This window comes from Canis lupus, chromosome 15 (assembly GCF_048164855.1).
Source record: "Canis lupus baileyi chromosome 15, mCanLup2.hap1, whole genome shotgun sequence".
NCBI lineage: Eukaryota > Metazoa > Chordata > Mammalia > Carnivora > Canidae > Canis > Canis lupus.
In genome coordinates, this window is record NC_132852.1 from 3,103,047 (window position 1) to 3,124,979 (window position 21,933).

At 35.2% G+C, this 21,933-nt stretch overlaps 1 long non-coding RNA gene across 1 annotated transcript in view; it reads left to right on the forward strand.

Moving 5' to 3' along the window:
• The window catches only part of LOC140605429 (uncharacterized), a 100,556-nt gene extending 80,525 nt beyond the window's left edge, over nt 1-20,031 (forward strand). The window contains exon 3 of the long non-coding RNA XR_012008090.1: nt 17,771-20,031. This is a non-coding gene — a long non-coding RNA (uncharacterized lncRNA). The remainder of the gene's footprint in view (nt 1-17,770) is intronic.
• The last annotated feature ends 1,902 nt before the right edge of the window (nt 20,032-21,933 follow it).

The following is a 21,933-nucleotide window of genomic DNA, read 5'->3' on the forward strand; positions in this document are numbered from 1 at the left end:
TAAGTATCTCTTCTTTATAGATTTGTGTTACAACTTATGCTTTAACAAACAAATATAGTTTAGAAACCTCAAAAGGTGAAAAAAACTATTGTGTCACCCAAAATTTTGCTTAGTGTGTTCTCTGTGTTCTTTTTCCTTCCTGATGTTCTAAATATCTTTCATTTATTGTTTCCTTTCTGCTTACAGATGTTTCATTAGCTATTCTCTCAGGATAGATCTTCTGGTGTCAAATCCTAGTTTTCCTTTATCTGATAATCTCTTGATTTCTCCTCATTCTAAAATGATATTTTAACTAAATATAGGATTCTGGCATTGACAGTTGACAGTTATTTTATTTCAGAACTTGAGAAATATTTTCCCACTTCCTTACAGCTTTCCTGAGTTGTGATGAGAAATACATGTCATTTAAATTATCATTTCTATCTCAATGCAATATTTTTTTCTTGAGTCAAATAAAAATACATAAAATTTCTGCAAAGCAACAGAAGTTTCCATCAAGAAATAGAAGACATAAAATGGAATCAAGTGGAAAATTTCAAACTGAAACTATAATAACTGAAATAAAAAACTCAATGGATGGGCCCAACAGCAGAAGAAGGAAATAGTAAAATGAATCAGAGAAGTTAAAGGTAGAAAAATAAAAAAATTATCTATTATGATCAACGAGATAAAATAAACTGGAAAAATGTAGAGCCTTAGAAACCATAGAGACTGTAACAAAGACCTAATATAGGTGTCATAAGCATCCAGGAAGGAAGGAAGAAAAAGTGTGAGAGTTAAAAAAAAATTCAAAAATTCAAAAAATTCAAATCTCAGTATCAATAGCTGTAGCCTTAATTGACAAACAACTGAAACCTACAGATTAAAGAGGCTTAGCACTCCAGAATAAGATAAACTCAATAAAGCCACCCAAGATATATCACAGCCAAACTTTTGAAAACTGAAAAGAACTATACTTATGTTTGAAAATTCAATTTGCATCTCTTCTCTAGGAATGACTCAAAAGACTGAAAGATTAGGTATTATTCCTCTAGACTTCCTTATAACCTTGGACACTCTTTAATATGACCCTTCCATCAATTAGGAACAACCAAAATTGGCTCCTATTTTCTCAAGGAACAATGACATTTTTTTTTTCTCATGCACAGAAATAATAGAGTTCAGCATTTTCAGTGTCAATGCAAATCTGTTATGCCAGAGATCTTGCCCAGAATTTGGGCAATTATTTTGCCTATTGCCCTAGTTGCAAGACAATGGCTTTGAGTTGTGGTCCTTATATCTGTAGATCATCATCTGAGACTTGTAAGAAAGAATGGACAGAAAAAGAGACATTTACTTTTATCGTGGAGAAAAAAACCTTCTGAAGCAGGCTTTCAGCAGATTTTTTCACCAATAACTCCTCCAGCTTGCAGGGAGGTTGCCAAACATGGATTTCTTCCTTAGCTTTATTGTGGGAGGTGACAAAGAAGACAGGTTTGAGAATGAATTTTGGATAGCCCACCACCAGTCAACCACAATCCCAATGATGCTACACTTATGTTTTCATCTAGCAATTTATCTCCTATATCACACTTTCTTGCAGATATATACTAAATGTTTAGTGGGTGAATTTTGAATAAACTTATAATGAATATCTGATCAATATCTCTAAAATTTGTGTAATGATAATGGGCCAGTGATGTACAACCTAAAGAATTGGAACATAATATTTCACTAATCCTTGAAGAATAAAAATTATCATTTTAATTTTTGTAACTGAGACTACATGAAGTTCATTAATGTACCCTAGGTTAAAGAGTACATTAATTCAAGAAGTCATTCTTTGAATCCAGATATATGTTTTCAAAGGCACTTTTATTCTGTATCACTTGTTCTGTCCCGGGAGCCTAGCACTGCTCCCACAGCATGGTGAACCTTGGTAAAATTAAGAAATTCATGGGAAGGGAGTAAATGCCAGGCATGGATTTGTATGAAAGACAAAGGACAGGATGACTTGTTTATAGTCTGTCATCCTATTTACTATTTCTTTTCTTCTCATCATATGCAACCTTATTGCATTTGTTCTAAAACTATTTTATCATGAGTCTCAGCCAATTGAAAAATGATTCCCATTTTTCTTATCTCTCCTTAGTCCATACTGTTCATAAGTACAAGGCTAATTTAAAGAATATTCTTGTTCAATGGATTTTCAACTAGACATAGGGGATCTTATTTTAGAGTTCCTGCAGCTTCACTCCAGTTCTAATTTCTATTCCAACAGCTTTTCCTATTAAGCCCGAATGGTTTGAGTTGCAAGATCAGATGATATGGTCACTCAAGTGCTTTGGTTTTAAAGCACTCAACCTAATAATGTATCTTCTTGAAAGTACCGCGAGATCCTTTTTTTTTTTTTTTAACACACTAGTATTTTTAGAATAATTCGATATATTTTATTTTTATTTATTTATTTTAGAGATTTTTTTTTTTTTTTGAGAGAGAGAGAGACTCTTGGTGGAGGAACAGAGGGAGAGAATCTCAAGCAGACTTCCTGCTGAGTGCGGAGCTGGATGGGATGAAGAACTTATTTTTCAGGCCCTTGAGATCATGATCTGAGCCAAAATCAAAAGGCTGAGGCTGAATAGACTGAGTCATAGAGGTGCCATCACTCAATATATTTTAGATTAATAAAATTATTAATCATTTAATATTTAATTTCAATGTGCTTATATTACCTCCTTTGTTAGACATCTGTAATCAGAATTATCTAAGCCTCACTTTCCTCTCATTTACTCTGAAAAAAAAAAAAAAAAGAAGCCGACTTCACTGAGACACATCCCATTCTCTATCCCCAGTGACCAGTGATCCTCACTATGAGTCCATCTTCCACTGTGTAGTATTTTCCAAGAACAATCCTGAGGTATGGGTAGATGGTATGGATAGATGACTATCTGCACATGTCTCATTTTATTGACCACTTCTGGAAGTCCAAATAAGTCTAAGCTGACAGAGATAAAATGATCGTCTTTTCTCTCAAGTGTATCCTCAACATAATAGTTCAGTGTTCTGTTCTCTCTCCGCTTTGTAAAAAGTTTGATGTTCACCGTAGTCAGCTATATTTGCCAGGACAGCCCTCGTCAGAGCTCCCTTCATGCCAAGTACACGTGTGTTCAGGTTTGCCACGTGTTGCACGGCAACCAGCCCACAGCTTTGCTGTGGCTCCTCAGGATGTGATTCATTACCTTCCTTTCTCAGAGCACCTCTATTGTCCTGGGATGAGGCTGTCACCTGCTGATGAGGAGCTGCCTTCCTGGCTCCTCCCACCCCTACAGCCCTACTCTCCTCCCCTTCAGGGCAGTAGTGATTCTTACAAGTCCCATTCACTAATTCTGCTCAAGATGCCACTGCTCTCCAGATGAATGCATCCATTCTCTTGTGGCCTTTGCTCTTCCCTCTTCTTCCAAATCTCACTCAGTTCCTTTTCTTCCCCTCCTTTCCTTTCCTTCCTTCCCTTTCATTTGTTCACTAGGATATGTAACTGAGGGAGCCAATCACTCAAACAGCCCTGATGATAAATTCTCATCATGTAAAAAGTCAAGCTAAAACTACATGAAATAAAATTTTACACACCACAAAACTATCATTATCAACCTCTGAATTTATGAACTAAAATATTCAAAAATAACTCTGGCTGTAAACAGGACCTACTTGAATTTAAATAGCAAATCACTAAATTCAAAAAGAAAAATAAAACTTGATGCTTAAAATTACTGTGGTAAAATTTTCATTTTAGGACTGTGATAGCTTTAAAATAAGCCCTGAAATACTATCAGCATTTTTTTTTTTTTTACTATCAGCATTTTACCAAGAAATAAAGCTTTTTTGAAACAACGTTGAATTTTAACCAGTATAATTAGGCATTTGTTAACATCTTGGCTATGCCATTTTGAGATTGTAAAACTAGGGACAATTTATTTAATCTCAGAATATTAATCCATAAAAAGATGAGATTGTAAAGGATAATCTCTCTTGTCCTTATTAAACTACACTATAGTAAACCTTTTCTGATTTATAAACCTGAAGGATGTGAGTGACTGCTGGGTTTTTATGTGTAAGTAAATGTGTGTGCGAGTGTGAGTGTGAGTGCACACACACATTTATGCCAATGTGTCTGCATGAATTTGTTTTTTCTCTGCCCTTACTGCATGAAATGGACTAATTTGATAAAGTGCTTCTCTTTTTCTCAAGAGCAGTGTCCAAGATGGAGAGCCCAAGGTGCTGTTAAAATTAAACGCAAGAGAAAGACCAAATTTAAAAATTCCCAGAGTAGACAAAACCATTTAACAATAGTGAAATGCAATTTCGCTTATTCTGCAAAAGCAGGTGAAATTTAAGTTGGGCTGCTTTTTGTAACTGTCTCTGATGATAAAAGAGACTTAAGTCATCACTCTAAAATGGTATTAGCCACTTTTAACCAATTCTCTGCTGTCTGAATCCCTATTATAATAATCACTCATTGTACAACTTAACTCCCTCATTTCCTTTTTTAGAATCCGTCCTGTAATATCATCACCCTGAGTTTTACATCAGGCTTTGAATTTGAATATTGCAAGATCTTGAACTGTTCTTGCATGTACAATAAACTCTAAGTATTAAAAATTTTAAATACTGAAAAATACTAAATAAAAAACAACACTACTTCATTGCAAATATATATGTGGATATGTGTGCATATGTATTATATATAATACATATATAGATATGTTTTTAATAAATTTGTGTCACTGTTATCCTGCCCAAATCCAGAAAACATTTAAGTTAGCATCAATGCACTTTACTTAAAAGGACCACAGGAACTGTACTTTCCATAGAAGAAAACTTGACACAATTATAGTTCATTCGATTATGTTTTTGGAGCATTGAAACTTTCACCTTGAGTCTCAAGGTTGAAAGAAATTGCAACGGTTTCTCCTCCTGGGTTTGGTGCTGCCTTACTCTGTTTAGTATAAGTGGCTCTGACTGCTTGTCAAAGGTATTTATGCACCTCCAAGTTTGGCTCAGCTCATTTTGACCATATGTAAATCATAGATTTTAGATTGAAATGTAACAACAGTGTAAAGAGGAAAAATTAATCTAATGGAAAGAAGAAAAAAATGATAAGCAAAATAAGGATGATAGTAAGCTGATAATTTATTCACAAAGTCTTGCCTTTTATGCTTGCATATTAAACATGCTAAACACAGCTACTGGGAAGCATTCCTCCTAATTTCCATTAGACAATCTGTTTTTAACAATACACCTAGGAAATGACTGCTCATGGCTTTGTTTGTTCACCATGGCTTGCATCTCACTGACGTTGTGTGCACTCTGATCCTAACTCGCTTACTGAGGGGATACTCGAAGTCCATCAGGGAATAAGCATTTATCTTCACAAGGATGCGTAGCTGCCATGCACAGAAGTCTGTAGAGTCGGCATTAGGGGAATCATGTTTAATTTAGATGCCACTTTTCTCAAATGGTAACTATAAGTGATCTTTAAAAATTCTGAAATATTTTTAAAGTAGATCACAGCATTTTTTAAATGTTTTCAATCCCTTGATTTTTTTTTTTACCTTAACTGAGAAACATTGATCTTTATATTGATAAAGACAAGTTTAACATAATTTAGATGACAGGATATTAGAATGCCATTTGGTTCAGATAAAAATAACATGAAAAATATTTATGACTTGAAATTAGTTTATAAACACATGCACAGTACTTAAAGAATAAATAAATGCTCATTTCTGCATCAGTTACAACCTACTAATGATGTCAATTGTTTCCTTAAGATATATCTATATATGATATATACAGATATATATGACATATATATGTCGATTGTTTCCTTAAGATCGATCTATCTATCCATCTATCTATATAATTGGCCCTGGAAGGGGTCCTAGCACCATGATTTGGAAACTGATCCTCAGTTATAATTGCTCTGCCATCTATTATGATCATTAGGCTAATTATTTCGGTTTTCTTTTAATGAAAATTCTGCTTTTGATTATTTTTCAAGCGCAAAGTACAGTGAAATGATTCAAAGCTCACCCTTTAAAGATGTCCTGGGTATAAAAGAAAGGGAGCGAAACAGTGACTTTAATGTCACATTTCCAGAGTTTAGAGCTTGCTTTATCATTACTGAAAGCCTGTCCTATTCTACTACACTTAAAGATCACAATTTCTTCACCTATTAATTATATAGTGATTATTTTCATTTTTTAAAGATTACACTAGTTCATTCATGTGGAAGTAAGCAATCATGAGTAATGCTGCAAATGTGACATGTGGGATACATTAAAAGCTTCATCATCAGTTTACAACAGAATCAAGAAGAAAAATTTACCCAAAAGCACTATTCATGGAGGCCCCAAAAGACAGCACCATTGCCAAGCTAACCTGTATAAGATTCAATATTATCAAGATTGCCAACGGGTAAGATCAGAACTTATGGTCAGGCCAGAAACCATTCTATAAGGATTCTCAATATTTTTCAGGACCCCTTAGTTATATTATTCCATTTATTAGCTATGGATTACTTATTGTATATTTTGGGTCTGTTAATTACAGAGGAAGAGAGAACATGATGATTTAGATGAACAAAACAATGAGGTAAAGTAATATGATCCACATCAACAGCATCCAAGGAATAACATAAATTTCATGAAACAATTAGAAAAAAAATTAGATTTTCTTGCTTCTTGTTGTTTCTGTTTTTTTCCTGCATCAAATTTAATGTAATTACTTAAATACTTTAAAAAATATCCACAGATAAACATGGAAACTTTGCCTCAGAGTTCTAAGAAAAAATACACAACAATTAGGAAGTTTTTTTGATATTAAGTTAATTTCTAAGTTTTCAGTGTCTTTTCAACAGGCTCCCTCAGTTTGTTCTCACAATAACTCTGACACAGAAGGGACAAGATCTTAAGAACCGTGTTCCTGGTTGAGCTAAATGGACCCACAATCGTGCACATGTACATTTCATCTACTTTTTAAGTGTATCTTTGCCACTTCTTGCTTTTGCATTTATAAATTATTCAGTGCAAATGGGTACATGCCAAGATGTTTTAAATTGATTTCTTCAGCACAATTATTTCTTCTTACCAGGTCTCCATTCCTTCATTCTGAGCATCAATCACAAGTTGTAATGCTGCCTTCCAAGGATCAAGTGGCTGCTCTTGGAAGAAGCATTTATCTGTATTTCAGAATCAGGAAATCAGGATTAGTTCATAAAGAGAGCCCACAAAAGCATTAACCACCTTTTTTTTTTTTTTTTTTTTCTTTTTTTGAGAGAGAGAGAGAGAGTACATGTAGGTGCAGTGGGGAGAGTGCAGGGCCAGAGGGAGACAGAGAGAGAATCTTAGGCAGGCTCCATGCCAGTGTAAAGCCTCATATGGGGCTTGATCTCAAGACCCTGAGATCATGACTTGAACCAAAATCAAAAGTCAGATATTTAACCAACTGAGACATCCAGAGGTCCCAGAATTAGCTGCCTTCTTACCTTTATAAATATCAATAGATTAATAAAAGGGTTGAAGTTGAGATTTAATTTTTTTTCAGAATTAGAAGACTGTCATTTTAACACACAAGACAAGAGACCAAGACTTCAGGGATAGAGATGGATTTTATTAGTGTGTTGTAGGTCTCTTATTGTTCCCCATTGTTTGTTTTCATTTTTCCATTCACTGTGCTCTGTTTTGTCTTAGAAGCAGTTGTTGAAAGTTAAAGTAACAGGAATCATCTATTTCTCCCTTGTTCAATCTGTTCCTCTCTATCTAGCAATTGTATTTCATTACCTACTGAGTAATTCCATAAGATTAGCTGATTCTTAATTTATATTCTTCTCTTCTATTACATCTTGATATTTTGTACAAGGTTTGTTTGGGGAAATTTCTGGAACTTTCCTGAGACCCATTTCCTTATTTTTCTACTAAACTTTTTGTTTTGAAATGAGTGTAGATTCACGTGCAGTTGTAAGAAAAAAACTCAGATCCCATGTAATTTTTACCAATTTTCTCCCCAAAGTTAACATCTTGCAAAAATATAATACACTAGCTAAGTCAGAATACTGATGTTGATATAGGCAAGATGAAGAATGTTCCTATCACTACAAGCATCCTTAATGTCATCCTTTCATGGCAAGAGTCATCCACTTCTATCTCTTCTTAGTAAACCCCTGGCAACTACCAATCTGTTCTCCATAGCCATAATGTTATTTCTAGAATGATATGTGAATGGAATCATACAGTATGTGAAATTTGGGGTTTGGCTGTGTTAGTCCTATGGCATAATTCTTTAGAGATCAATATAGGTTTTTCTGTAATCAATAGTTCTTTGGGGAAAGAAAGCAGAGAAGGAGGATCCTAAGCTCAACTCTTCCCATGCATGCAAAAAGATAACACACACATCATCATAAATAACCCAGAAAACAATCTGAAGACTGGCACAACAAACTCCACAGTTATAGGTAGAGAAGAGGCCACATCGAGGAAGGTAGGACAAAGATGTGGTTTAGGAGCAAAATGGACCATGGTCATCCATTGGTAGTATAGAGAAGGACAAAGCCAGACTTTCACACTGGAGAGTCCACAAATGAAGAGGGAAAATCCTCTTAACATTTACCCAATTATAAGAAAGTATTATAAAAAACCATATGCCAAGAAATTGGGCAATCTGGAAGAAATGGATAAATTCCTAGAAACATGTAAATTACAGAACTGAAATAGGAAGAACTAGAAAACTTGAACAGGCCACAAACCAGTCAAGAAATTGAATCAGTAATCAAAAAACTTCCAACAAACAAAATCCCAGGACCAAATGGTTTCACAGGTGAATTCTACTAAACATTTAAAGAAGAGTTAGCACCTGTTCTTCTCAAACTATTCCAAAAAATAGAAGAGAAAAGAAAACTTCCAAATTCATTCAATGAGGCCAGCATTACCTTGGTACCAAAACCAAGTAAAGACACCACAACAAAAGAACTACAGGCCAATGTTTCTGATGAACATAGATGCAAAAGTCCTCAAGAAAATATTAGGAAGCTGAATCCAATAATGCATTTAAGAAACCATACACCATGATCAAGTGGGATTTATTCCTCAGATGCAAGGGTGGTTCAACATTTGCAAAATTATATATATATATTTATATATAAATTATTATATAATTATATATATATTACATATATATATTAGAATATCAGCTATAAAAAAGAATGAATCTTGCCATTTCCAACAACCTGGATGGATCTAGACACTATACTACTAAGCAAAATAAGTCAGTCGCAGAAAGACAAATACTGTATGATCTCACTCTTATGTGGAATTTAAGAAACAAAACAAACAAACAAGCAAAGGGAAAAAAGAGAAGACGGAGAAAGAGAAACCAAGAAATGGAGACAGACCAAGAACAAACTTATGGTTACCAGGTGTGAATGGGATGGGGAGATGGGTGAAATAGGTGATAAGGATTAAGGAGTGCACTTGCCTTGATGAAAAAAATACATAAAATATAAGAATTAAAAAAGAAAAAAATACTCCCTTGTAATAGTTGCATAGTATTCTATGATCTCAAAGTACCATCATGAATTTAACCATCCACATGTTGAAAGGCATCTGGCCTGTTTCCAATTTTTAGTTATTCTGACTATAGCTGCTGTAAACATTTATCTACAGGTTTTGTGTGAACATGTCTTCATTTCTCTGGAAAAATGTTCAGGATGTAACTTGTGGGTCATAGCATGCACTTGTTTAAAAAAAAAAAACTGCCACACTTTAAAAATTATGGATTTGGTTTTCTTAATAGTTATAAGGCTATTCAGATTGTCATTTTATCTCAGGTGACTTGGGTGGTTAGTGAGTTTTCCAATAATTGGTCTGTTTCTTGTAAGTTTTATCCTCATGAGCAGTGTTGTTTGCTGCATTCCCTTATTAAAGGCTACAGGTTGTGTAGAGATATTTCCTGTTTCATTCCTGGCATTATCTTTCTGGAGGTTTGCCAACTTACTGATTTATTGACTTTCTTTTTTCTTTTCTTTTCTTTTCTTTCTTTCTTTTCTTTTCTTTTCTTTTCTTTTCTTTTCTTTTCTTTTCCTTTTTTTTTTTTAGTATAGCCAATGTTTTTGTTTTAATTATTTTCTTTATTGTCTGACTTCAATTCCATTGACTTCTGCTTTTAGCTTCATTGTCTTCATTCCTTCTACTTGTTTTGAGTTTATATTAACTTTTTTTAACCTTTACTGATGTAGAAACTTATTGATTTTATACATTCCCTCAATTCTAATATGAGCGTGTTATGCCACAATTTATTCTTTGTACTTCATTAACTACATTTCACATGTGATATGCTATATTTTCATTTTCATTTTGTCTTATGTATTTTTAAAATTTTTCTTTTGATCTCCCTATTTGACCAGTAATTTATTTACTTGTGTTTCCAAGGTTCTAGAGATTTTCCTATTATCCTTTCATTATTGATTTCTAGTTTGATTCTATTATGTTTAGAAAGCATTTTCTGAATGATTTCAATGCTTAATTTTTTTGAGGTTTGTTTTTGGGTCAGTCCATAGCCTATCTTATAGCTACTGCTGTTGGGTGGATGTTCCGTATATGTTAGTTTGATTATACCAGTTGACTGTGTTGTTCAGTTATTGTATATCTTTGCTGATTTTATCCAGCCAGTAATATTTATGTATTGAATCATCAAATTTGATTGTATCCTCTGTTAGTTCCATCAGGTCCTGCATTATGTGCCTTGAAGTTCTTTTATTGGGTGAGTACATATTTAGGATCCTTACATCTTCCATATCCATCCTTTGTCATCATTGTATCTAGCAATTTTCTCTTATTTGAAGTCTACTTTATCTTGTATTAATGTAACCATTCCTACTGTTGTGATTAATATTTGCATTATACGTAGTTTTTGTTCTTTTAAATTCAAACTACCTTTGTGGTATTTGTAATTAATTTCTTATAAATGCCATAGTAGGATGTGGTTTTGCCTCCATAAATAATTTTTTGATTCTTTAAAAATTGTACATATTTAACTTGTACAACATGATGTTTTGATGTACATATACAGTGCAATGATTACTACTGTCTGGCTAATTAATACAATATCCTGGTGGAGAGTTACCTTTGTGTGTGTGTATGAGGAGGACACTTAAGATCTATTCTCAACAAATTTTAAGTATACAATACAGTGTTATTAAGAATCATCACCATGCTGCACGCTAGCATTATCTCATATGTGGGGTTTCAAAAGATCAAACTCAGAAGCAGAGCGTAGAATGGTGGTTACCAGGAGTGAGGCTGGGGTGGGATGAAAAAGTTGTGGAGATCTAATGGGTCTCTCTCTTTCTTTAACCTATGCTACGAATCTCTGTCCTTTGATACATGTAGAGCATTTATATTTAAGCTACTTATTGGTATATTAGAGCTTAAATATGTCATTTAAAAATTATTTATCTTTTTTTTTGTTGGTTTCTCATTCCTTTCTTTGCTTTTCTCTTTCAATTACTCTTTCAAATGTTATTTGAACATTTTTAGGATTCCACCTTGATTTTGTGTACAGTGTTTTTAAAGATATCACTTTGTACCCTTGTCTTAAGGTTGTTTCAGGATCTGAATACAATAAAAACCTCATCATAGTCACTGGTATCATTTTACCATCTCAAGGGCAGTGTCAAGCCTAAGTTTTATGAAGGTCCATTTTTAAGTATAATTGCCTAATGATTTAAATAATTCATTACAAGTAGGATATTGCATTATATTTTGATTTTACCCATTTCACTGTTCTCACCAAAAGATTCTACTGAAACCACAGGTAAGTGAGAGGTGGGGTGCAGGTGAGTTTTTTTCTGTTGGCATTTTCCTGGAATAGGATGGGTATTGCTGAAAAAAGTTTCCCTCCCTTGTCTAGGGGTACAGGCCTCTCTTGGAGATTTTTTCTCTGTGCCTCTTGGTAGTTGAAAGTTGGAAGCTTCTGCAATATCCTGTCTGGATATTTGGGCAGGGGGAGGGGGATCAGTAAGGAAACACAGAAACATACCACCCCATGGTTCTTCAACTTCTAAGGTCCGCAGCTGCCTTCCTTCTTCCTACTTCCCAGATGTTTTTTATGCTTGTTTTTATATGAAGTCCAGGGAATTTTAGTTGTAAAGGGGAGTGTCTGAGAGATACCATCTTTGACTACAATCTGAAATAGTTTATTTATATATATATATATATATATATATATATTTTAAAGAGTATTTATTTTTTATTTATTTATGTATGTATGTATGTATGTATGTATGTATTTATTTATTTATTTATTTAAGAGTGAGAAAAAGAGTACGATGAGGGGAGGAACAGAAGGAGAGGGAGAAGCAGACTCCCCCTAGCAGGGAGCCCCACCTGGGGCTGGATACCAGGACCCTGAGATCATAACATGAGCCAAAGACAGGCAATTAACCCACTGAGCAACTCAGGCACCCCCAATCTGGATTAGTTTAAATAATAATGGAGTGAGGGATGCCTGGGTGGCTCAGTGGCTGAGCTTCTGCCTTAAGCTCTGGGCGATCCCAGGATCTCTTGATCCAGAATCTAGTCTGCCTTCAGGCTCCCTACAGGAAGCCTGCTTCTCTCTCTGCCTATTTCTCTGCCTCTCTCTGTGTCTCTACTAAGTAAATTTAAAAAATAAAATAAAAATAAATAATTATGGAATGATTACTAAAACTCTAGTTGTTTTTTTCAAATGATAATGTTTGTTTTAGATTTTCCAATGATGCCTGGCTTGGTCTATTCATACATTTCAATACTTATGTTACTGTGTTTATTTTTGCTTTGCTGGGATATCATTATTATTATTATTACTATTATTATTTTAGATTATTGCTTTAAAAAAAAAAGTTGAATCTCTGTGCGTCTCATTATTTTTTGGATTTTTTTTGGCTTTCCTTTTTTGTTCCTATGTTAAGTTCGTGAGTAGTTCATCTTACTTATATCTCTAAATAATTACCTTGCAGATTTATTTATCATTTACTATTATTTTTTAATTTATCATTTTCAGTGTTTCTCTTATTTCCCTTATCCAGCTTTGTTTTGTTTGTTTAAATATTTTTACAATTCCTTAAGATGTGCTCTAAAGACTTTTATCATTTATCATTTGTTTTGTTATTATCAACATTGGAAAGCTATCATTTTCATCTGACTATTATTTTGGCTGTGACCCCTAGACTGCTTTATAGATCTCCCTGAGATTTTCCATGTCCCTTCCTGAGACATGCCTGCAGTTTTAAATGAGGAAGTGATATGAGCGTGGGAGTGTTTCCTCTTGTCCAGGCAATTTATATTTATTTTTGACTTCATTATGTTATGCATAGGCATATTGCACTGTGAAACTCTCCAGTGTAAACCTAAGATAATCTTTGTTGTCATGACTAAACTTTCCGTGAAAAGTCAAAATATGTTTTCCTTGTTTACAGATGTAATGATCTCTCTGTATGGCTGATAAATCAAGACTGTTGACATATACAGCCACTTAGAGCTTTACTCACTTTGCCCTGTAGACTAGTACTACTCAAAGATGATGTATGGGCCAGAGCTGGTGTATGGTGGTTTATTACAATCCATGATGAGGTCAGCAAAGAAATGGAGAGTTAGTGTTTAGAAAATTTTTGTAGCAATTAGAGTAATTTTATTTTCATGACATCTAATATTAAAACCTTATTTCAATTTCCTAACTTTTTTTTTTTTTTTTTTTTTTTTACTGAATCAGTTCATGATGGGGCTAAAAGAAACAAACACCTAGTTCTTTACCACATGTTATTTGAGAAGCACTCTCATTGATGTCTCTGATTCTGAAAATGTTATGTTGAAAAATTTAACAACATCACACATACATAATGCTTCCATTTCCTTTTCAAATTATAGTATTTGGATATCTGGTCTGTATCAAAGACCTATCATGCTCTTTGATACATTCATTTTTATAAATGTTGTATAACCATCATAAATTTGCTCCTTAATTATTAGGTAATCTTCATCTTCTGTATTTATAACATTAAATTTCACCTTGTCTGAAAATAAGGTTGCCTCTCCTACTTTCTCTTGTCTGGTATTGATTTCTCCATGCTTTTATTTGTAACATTAAAAAGAAAAACACTTACTTTCCATTTTCAAAATATACTCATTGTCCATTAAATGAGTTTTTTTTTTAAAGTAGTACAGAAATGTTGTTTATTCTAACATAATCTGACAGTCTATCTCCTAAAAGAAGAATTCAGCTCAATTAGAATGTAACAATTGCTATATTTGGTTTTATTCTTTCTGCTTTAATTTACATTAATCATTTATTTTTTTCCTCATTTTCCTAATTTTGCTGGTCCCATCAAGATGCTATTCATTTACTTTTTTCTCTCTTTGTTTATTTGAAAGCTCTATTGAAATTTTACATTCCATTAGTAGCTGTCTTCTCTTTACCTCAATGAAAGAAAAATCTCTCTGTCATTATGTGAGACACAATAGCAACTCTTTCCCCACTAACATTCTCTATACCCTCTTCCACAATTCATTCACCTCAACCGCACAGGAGGGCTTTGAACACTCCTACGCCTTGTCTCACCACCACTACCCCTTCTATGTAGATGTGAGTAATACATCACCTTTCACATCCCTCTCCCCAGGATGTGCTATCTTGAGATAGTTTAATTTTGGATCATAGTTTGCATGTATAATTGTTTGAAATAACACTTAATTGTTACTCATTGCAGTCACTTTGTCATTCATGATGTCATTTATTTATTCAATAAGCTCACACAGTATTTAATAGGACATAGTCAGTGTTCTACTAACTCCACAAATATTAAATGAATTAATATCACATTAAGGATGAGTGGTATAATACTATTGAATTTATTTATAGATGAGGAAACTGAAGTATAGACAGTCTAACAACCTTTCAGTAGACACAGCTGATAAGTTGTCCAGACAGAATTTAAAGTCAGGGCAACTGCAAGTCACTGTAACTCAGCGACTTATTATTTGGATTTTTAACTTGTGTTCATATATGTGAGTGTGTTTGTGTATGAAAACACAATATTCACTGCATCCTAATAAATTCCTCCAATTATATCATCTCTGAATCTCTGTTTTGCTAACTTTATATTTGCTTAAAACTCTTCATGCAACTTACTTGAGTATTATAGTCGCTGAATGCTTGCATAGTTACAAAGAGCTTTAATTAATCCTTAGAGGGGAGCATCTTTGTCAAGAAGGGAATTCTTGAATAGCAGACATCTTTATCTCAGTAGTCTCTAGCTCTTTCCAAGCTTCTAGCTTGTAAGAAAGAGATGAAACATCGAACGAAAGGATGGTCTTACTGCTATTATTATCATTACTCCCTTAAATCATCTTCAAGTTCAGACTTTTCTTCTTCTCAAGGAAATTCTTTCTCTAACATTTATTTGTAAATTCATTTTTCCCTCTTATCTATATCTTAGTTTTTTTAACTTTTATTTATTTATCAAGAGAAAGAGAGTGTAAGCAAGAGAGAGAGGGAGAGCACAAATGAGGAGGGGCAGAGCGAAAGGGAGAAGCAGACTCCCCACTGAGCAGGGAGCCCGACATGGCGGTGGGTCCTGGGATTCCAGCCAGGATCATGACCCAAGCCAAAGGCAGATGCTTAATCGACTGCGCCATCCAGGCGCTCTGATCATTTTTATTTTAGTTTGATTATCTATATTTTAGTTGCTGGTTTTTCTGGATATATTCCTCAAGTGTCTTTAAATCTCCCAACTTAGTTTTTATATCTCCTTATATTTTATTCGTGGCTTTAAGCCCTTCCACTTGATGTTCCAGGCAACCATTTTACATCTCCGACATGTTTTTCTTCCAATGCATTTATCAAATTTGTCAGGTCCAGGGGGTCTTCTTTGTGTGGCTTTTGCACACAGTTATTCTTCTGTGTGAATATCCTTGGGTTTTCTTATTATACATCTGTTGTCATTGTTATTGTTAAAGTGTTCATCTTTTTCTTGAAGGAGTTCTATCTCATAAATAAAATGTTTCATGAAAAACATGAAGAATGGATTGTTGTTTCTATCACTTAGATGCTAGGCCCTCTTACTTGAACTGTAAGTTATTTGTATTATTGTCATTTTCTGGTCAAATTTTTGGGACTCAGGTACAACTGCTAGGTACTGTGAGTAGGTCCTGAGCCCCATAGCTGGCTGGGGAATCAGAAACCCTGCACTTTTTACCCATGTGCTCAATACCCCCAGAGATACTTGGCATGGGAGATGCAGATGGGATAGAGTCAGGGTTTAAAGTAGAGACAATTAAGGAATACCCTTAGGTCATAATCTTCATAAAATCTCTGAACTTAACTTATTCTATTTTATTTAAAATAAACATACATTTTTAAGACAGTAAGGTCCCTCAAAATCTATATCTATCTTTATCCATATACTTAGTATCTATCACGTGCAAGGTCCTGAGATACACTCTGGAGAAACAATTGTGGACACATGTAGTCCATGTTCTTGTGCTTTAGGTTAGTGGAAAGGATATAATATGATACCTGCTAGGACTGCACTATATTGTCCCTCTAGGAGGATACAGTAGAGGAAATGAACCTTGATGCAATGAGGCAGGTAAGTATTTCTAAAGGAAATGATTGCTAAGCTGACACCTGCGACAGAAAGCAGCATGTTTGCAGCTCAAAGCCAGAGAGTACGTGATATCCTCGGGAAACCAAAAATAGGTCTCTGACTCAAAGAGAGGATACATGAATAAAAAATGGCAGGAGAGGAAACTGAAGAGGCAAAGACATAAAAGACATGATCACTTAAAACTACGATGACTGTTGCAGGTTGAATTGTTCTCCCCAAAGTTCACGTACTAAAGTCTTAATTCCCAGGACCTCAAAATGTGCCTGTATTTGGAGATGGCACCTTTAAGTAGATGATTCAGCTAAAATGAGACCATTAGGGTAAGTCTTATTCCAAAATTACTGGTGTCATAATAAGAAAAGAAAATTTGGACCTGGAGATTTGGCGGATGCACATGCTCAGAGGAAAGGCCATGTGAGGACACAGCAAGAAGATAGGTTGCCTGTGAACCAAGTCAGGAAAAACCAGACTTATGAACACTTGATCCTGGACATCCAAATTAGACAATGTAAGAAATTAAATGTCTGCTGTTTAAATCACCCAATCTGGTATTTTGTTATGGCAACTCTAGCAAGTTAATACAGTGACCATATAATTTGTTTTGCTAAATCTAGTACACTTATAAGAATGAAATTGGAACTACTGATAATTGCACTGGATTGAAAAGCCTACATGGGTACTATCCCTGACAACTGAGGGGTAGAGGGGTATAGGGAAGTGTATGCCAGGCTGTACTGCCCTGGGCCATCTCTTCATCCTCTCCACTGGGGAAAGTGTTGGATGCCGATGGCACATAGTTGTGTCCTACTCAGAAATTGCTCTAAGCCAAAGGAAGCTGAATTTCACAAGGTAATATTCCCTTCCAGAGTCCATGCAGTGACTAACCTGTGCTAGCAGCACAAAAGCCTGGCCCTTTGTTTTAATGTGAAACAATTCCAAAGGGTATTCCAGCTCTGGAGCTTCCTGTGGGATTAATGGAGACATCTGTTACATCCTCATCACAGACAGTTCCTCCTCCTCCTCTCTCTCTCTCTCTCTCTCTCTCTCACACACACACACACACACACACACCAATAATATTGTCTCCTTCCTTTGCAGGTAATGCTTCTGAGAACATCCCCTAGGAAAGGTGACATCTCTCCCTACTGAAGTTTGTGACATGGATTTCAGAGTCTTAGCACGCATTTCCTAGAAAATCCCAATGAAGAGAGATAGCCATCGAATTGAACATGGATCTATCCATCTGTAGGAAACATTTAAGGGCTCTAAGGAAGATAGTGAAAGGATCATGTCTGAACTTTAGAATGATCACTCTGATTGATGCAGGGAATTGATCAGATGACTTCAGATTTCAGACAAAGAGAGACTAAGGAGGCTATTATACTAAGTCAAGCAAAAGGCAATAATCGCCCATGTCTGAATAGCGGCAGAGGGTAATATGCAGTGAATAAATGTGTGATCAAGTAGGATTAGAGTCCACAGGATGTGGGTATTTGATGTATGAAGAGATTGAGAGGTCAGAGGAGATTAACACCCAACTTTATGAAAACGTCATTTCCTGAAATAAGGGCTTAGATGGTAAAGATGATGAGTTCCATTTTGTCCATGTGGAATTTCGAGCAATTACAAATCACACAAAAGAAGATTTTAAGAGTGCATTTGGATATATCAGTTCAAAGCTCAACCAAGGGACTCAGACATGAACATATCTGCAAAATGAGAGTGTGGAGATGAAATGATTTTGAGGAAACATATAGAGGGAAAAGGAGTAAGGTCCTAAGACAGAATCAAACAGAGAGGGAACATTTAAGATACCAGCTCACCAGTAAGATTAAGAAGGAAGAGTCAGAAAACAAATTTAAGAAGAAGATAGAAATATGAATGTCAAAGCCAAAACATTCTAAGACAGAAAAAGTGACTTTGAACATATAGGTAAGGAAGTAATTAAGGGTAAAAATGGCCATTGAATTTCACAGCATGTACGTCAAAGGTGAGGGCAGTGACAGTGGGGAGGTGAGGACAAGATAAGCAAGAACAGGTTATATTGGATTTGGATAGAGAGGGAACTAGGGAAAGTGAGAGAGCCTTAAAGGTGATGCGGGCCTGACACCTCTGAAGGAAAGCAGGAAGGAAGGAATTTTGGCGGGAGAAGACTGATTGCAGTACGGTTCCACAAATGTTTAGCTGAGGCCCCTGGAAAGTGTGTAAGCCAGAGAGTTCCAATGGAGGAACCCCACATCTCACAGGCATGAGCCTATGTGGGTACCCAGCCATGTGCAAGCCCTGAGGGGCAAGAGGAGCTGTGAAACCAGAGCCAGTGGATGTGAAGCAGCAGTTGGTCTGGCAGTTGGCTGCATTCCCACAGGAGGTGTAACCAACATCTGCATGGTATGCTGGGCCAGGATGTTAGAGACCACACAAATATAGCACCTAAAGGGAATCAATAGAATGAGGTTCCCCAACAAGGTGACAGACATATAATAGGACACAAGCAGGGCGTTGGTTTGAGGCAAGATGAGGAAGATTGCTTGTTCTGGAATCACTATTCTTTCAGAGAGGTGATGGTAGATGAACATCAGTGACTAGGTCCTCCCACGGCAATATTTCTACTACTGCAGCATAAAGAGCAGATAAGCAACTGACATGGATGCAAGGACATCATCTAAGTCTTTATAAAAATAGTCCTACAACCAAATAGTTTCTGTATTAACTGTTGGCTTGTCAATATCCTAAAATTTGTGGACGGGAGTCATGTTAGCTTTTGGATTTTCTGTGATTTTAAATGTTACTATTTTGCATAGGATTACCAACTTAAAATGTATTTTAGTGACCAAAGATCATGGTCTTAATCCAGTTGCTCGCTGTGAATGCCTTTACGGTAGAGCTCCTTCTGTAAGCAAACCGTAAGGCAGGAATTGATTGTTTTATCATTGTCCTCAATGTTAAATTTCTAAAAAAGCAACTCATGTATGGAGCATTAACTTAATTTTACTCAGGGTCCTTTTCTATAAACATCTACACACAGAGTTTGTATTCTATACACATTAGACAATCTTACTAAGAAAAAATAGATTATACTATGACATCAAATTGTAGGAAATTATTCTGATTTTATTAATGTGTTCTATTTTTCTTCACAAAGAAAGAAAAAGGAAAGTGATTTATTTGCATGCACCAGTGAATAAATTTACATTTAGCTGTTTTGCTCATATGTACTGTAGTACAAGCCAAGAAACATGGTAGCGTGGAAGAGTTTGTCTTTCAAACAAAGAGCGGTTGTTTGGGGTTCAACAAGCTGCCTGTACTATGGTCTTAGAAAAGAAATTTAACCTCCCTGTGTCTGTGTTCTCATTTATAAAACAAGGGGGAAAATCCTTGCTTTCTATTTTTGTTTGCTTAGTATTTTTTTGTTAATTAAATAATTACCTTTTCTAGTTTCAGCCTTTAAAAACCTATTTCATCATCGATACAGTGTGCATTACAGTTTTGTTATTTGATAGATGGTAAATATAACTATAAGACAAAGACTTTTTTTTTTCTTGAGCCTGAAGGAAGTTGCTTTTACAAAAGATGCTCTTTATTGGGCATTTACTATATTCCAGACATTATCCTGGCTTTCCTCAAGTGAATTATATCACCTAGGGGTCAATTGTTCTTTTTTTTTTTTAAATATTATTTATTTATTTATTCATGAGAGACACAGAGCATGAGAGAGAGAGGCAGAGACACAGGCAGAGGGAGAAGCAGGCTCCCCATAGGGAGCCTGATGTGGGACTTGATCCTGGGTCTCCAGGATCACAACCCAGGCTGAAGGCAGCACTAAACTGCTGAGCCACCCGGGCTGCCTGGGTCAATTGTTCTTTACCTGGAAGGAATTGTTTTTTTTAAGTAGTTTTTCAATTTTTTATCCATTCACTCTAGCCTAAAATTTCATTGACCTTTATCAAGTCAGGTGCACATTAGAAAAAAGAAAGAAAGAAAAGATATATCTTAAACTATGCTAGTATATTCACGTATTAGTTACAAGAATGTGGTTTTAAAGGACCCAGTTGGGGATGCCTGGGTGGCTCAGTGCTTGAGCCTTTGGCACAGGGCATGCATGACCCCAGGGTTCTGGGATCAAGTCCCACATCGGACGATTGTGGGGAGCCTGTTTCTCCCTCTGCCTGTGTCTCTGCCTCTCTCTCTCTCTCTCTCTCTCTCTCTCTCTCTCTGTCTCTCATGAATAAATAAATCTTTAAAAAATATAAAATAAAGGACCCAGTTTTCAATATGGTAGAGCTTCCTTTTGAGAGACATGTTCTTTTAGCTATTCTCAGAATCTGAAGATTTAAGAATGAATTTTGTCTAGTAATATACCAAAGATGCTGGTTTTATAGGGTGTTCTTTACAATAGATGAAAGCATGTTTCCCAACGATGCTGCGATCTTTCTTGTGCTCTTAAAGTATAACGTTATAACCAAATTTTACCACATTAGCTCGCAAGGTTGCTTATGTCCATCCAGATTCACACAGGTGCACTTCTAAGTCCATTTAGTGATTTGACTTCATCTGCCTTACCAAGTGCTCATATTCTGGGGCAGATACACCCTGTTTGAACATCATTTCAAATCCGGTAGTAGGTGAATGGCAAACTATTGACATGTAGAATTTGTTGATCATTTCTGAAACAAGCAAAAATTGAGTGATCCTTACATAAGTCTTGTTGCTTTTCAAAAAAATCAGCATCTGAAAATTTCTTGATTAGAAAATGTACTTAATTTGCAGATTTTGTCATTTTATGTATGAAAATCTTGCACACATCCTTAGGAGCAAGAAATTCTTCTATTTGATTTCATAAAATTCAGGCAGACTGAAAATACTTTAAAATATTGCATATTTTATGAATTTATACATACGTATGAGATGATTTGGTAACGGAATGAATACAGATGAATACTTAACAAAAGCAATAGAACCAAACTCTGCATTTTTTAACTTTACCATTATTGATGATTTGGGCCCTTTTTAGCTACTCAATAAATACTGTTAATTTTATGAATCACTGAATGACTGAAAGAAATCTGGAGTCCTTTCTGCCATATGTGTTAGGATCTGAGAAAGCCCAAAGCCAAATCTAGTACATCTTCTCAGAGACTATTGAGAAAGAGAATTGATTAACTATTCTGACTCTGGAAATTATATTAATGGAAGACAAAGTGTTCCAGGTCTAATGATTTTATAAACACAGAGTGGAAGGGTGCAAATTTGCTTTTGAAAAC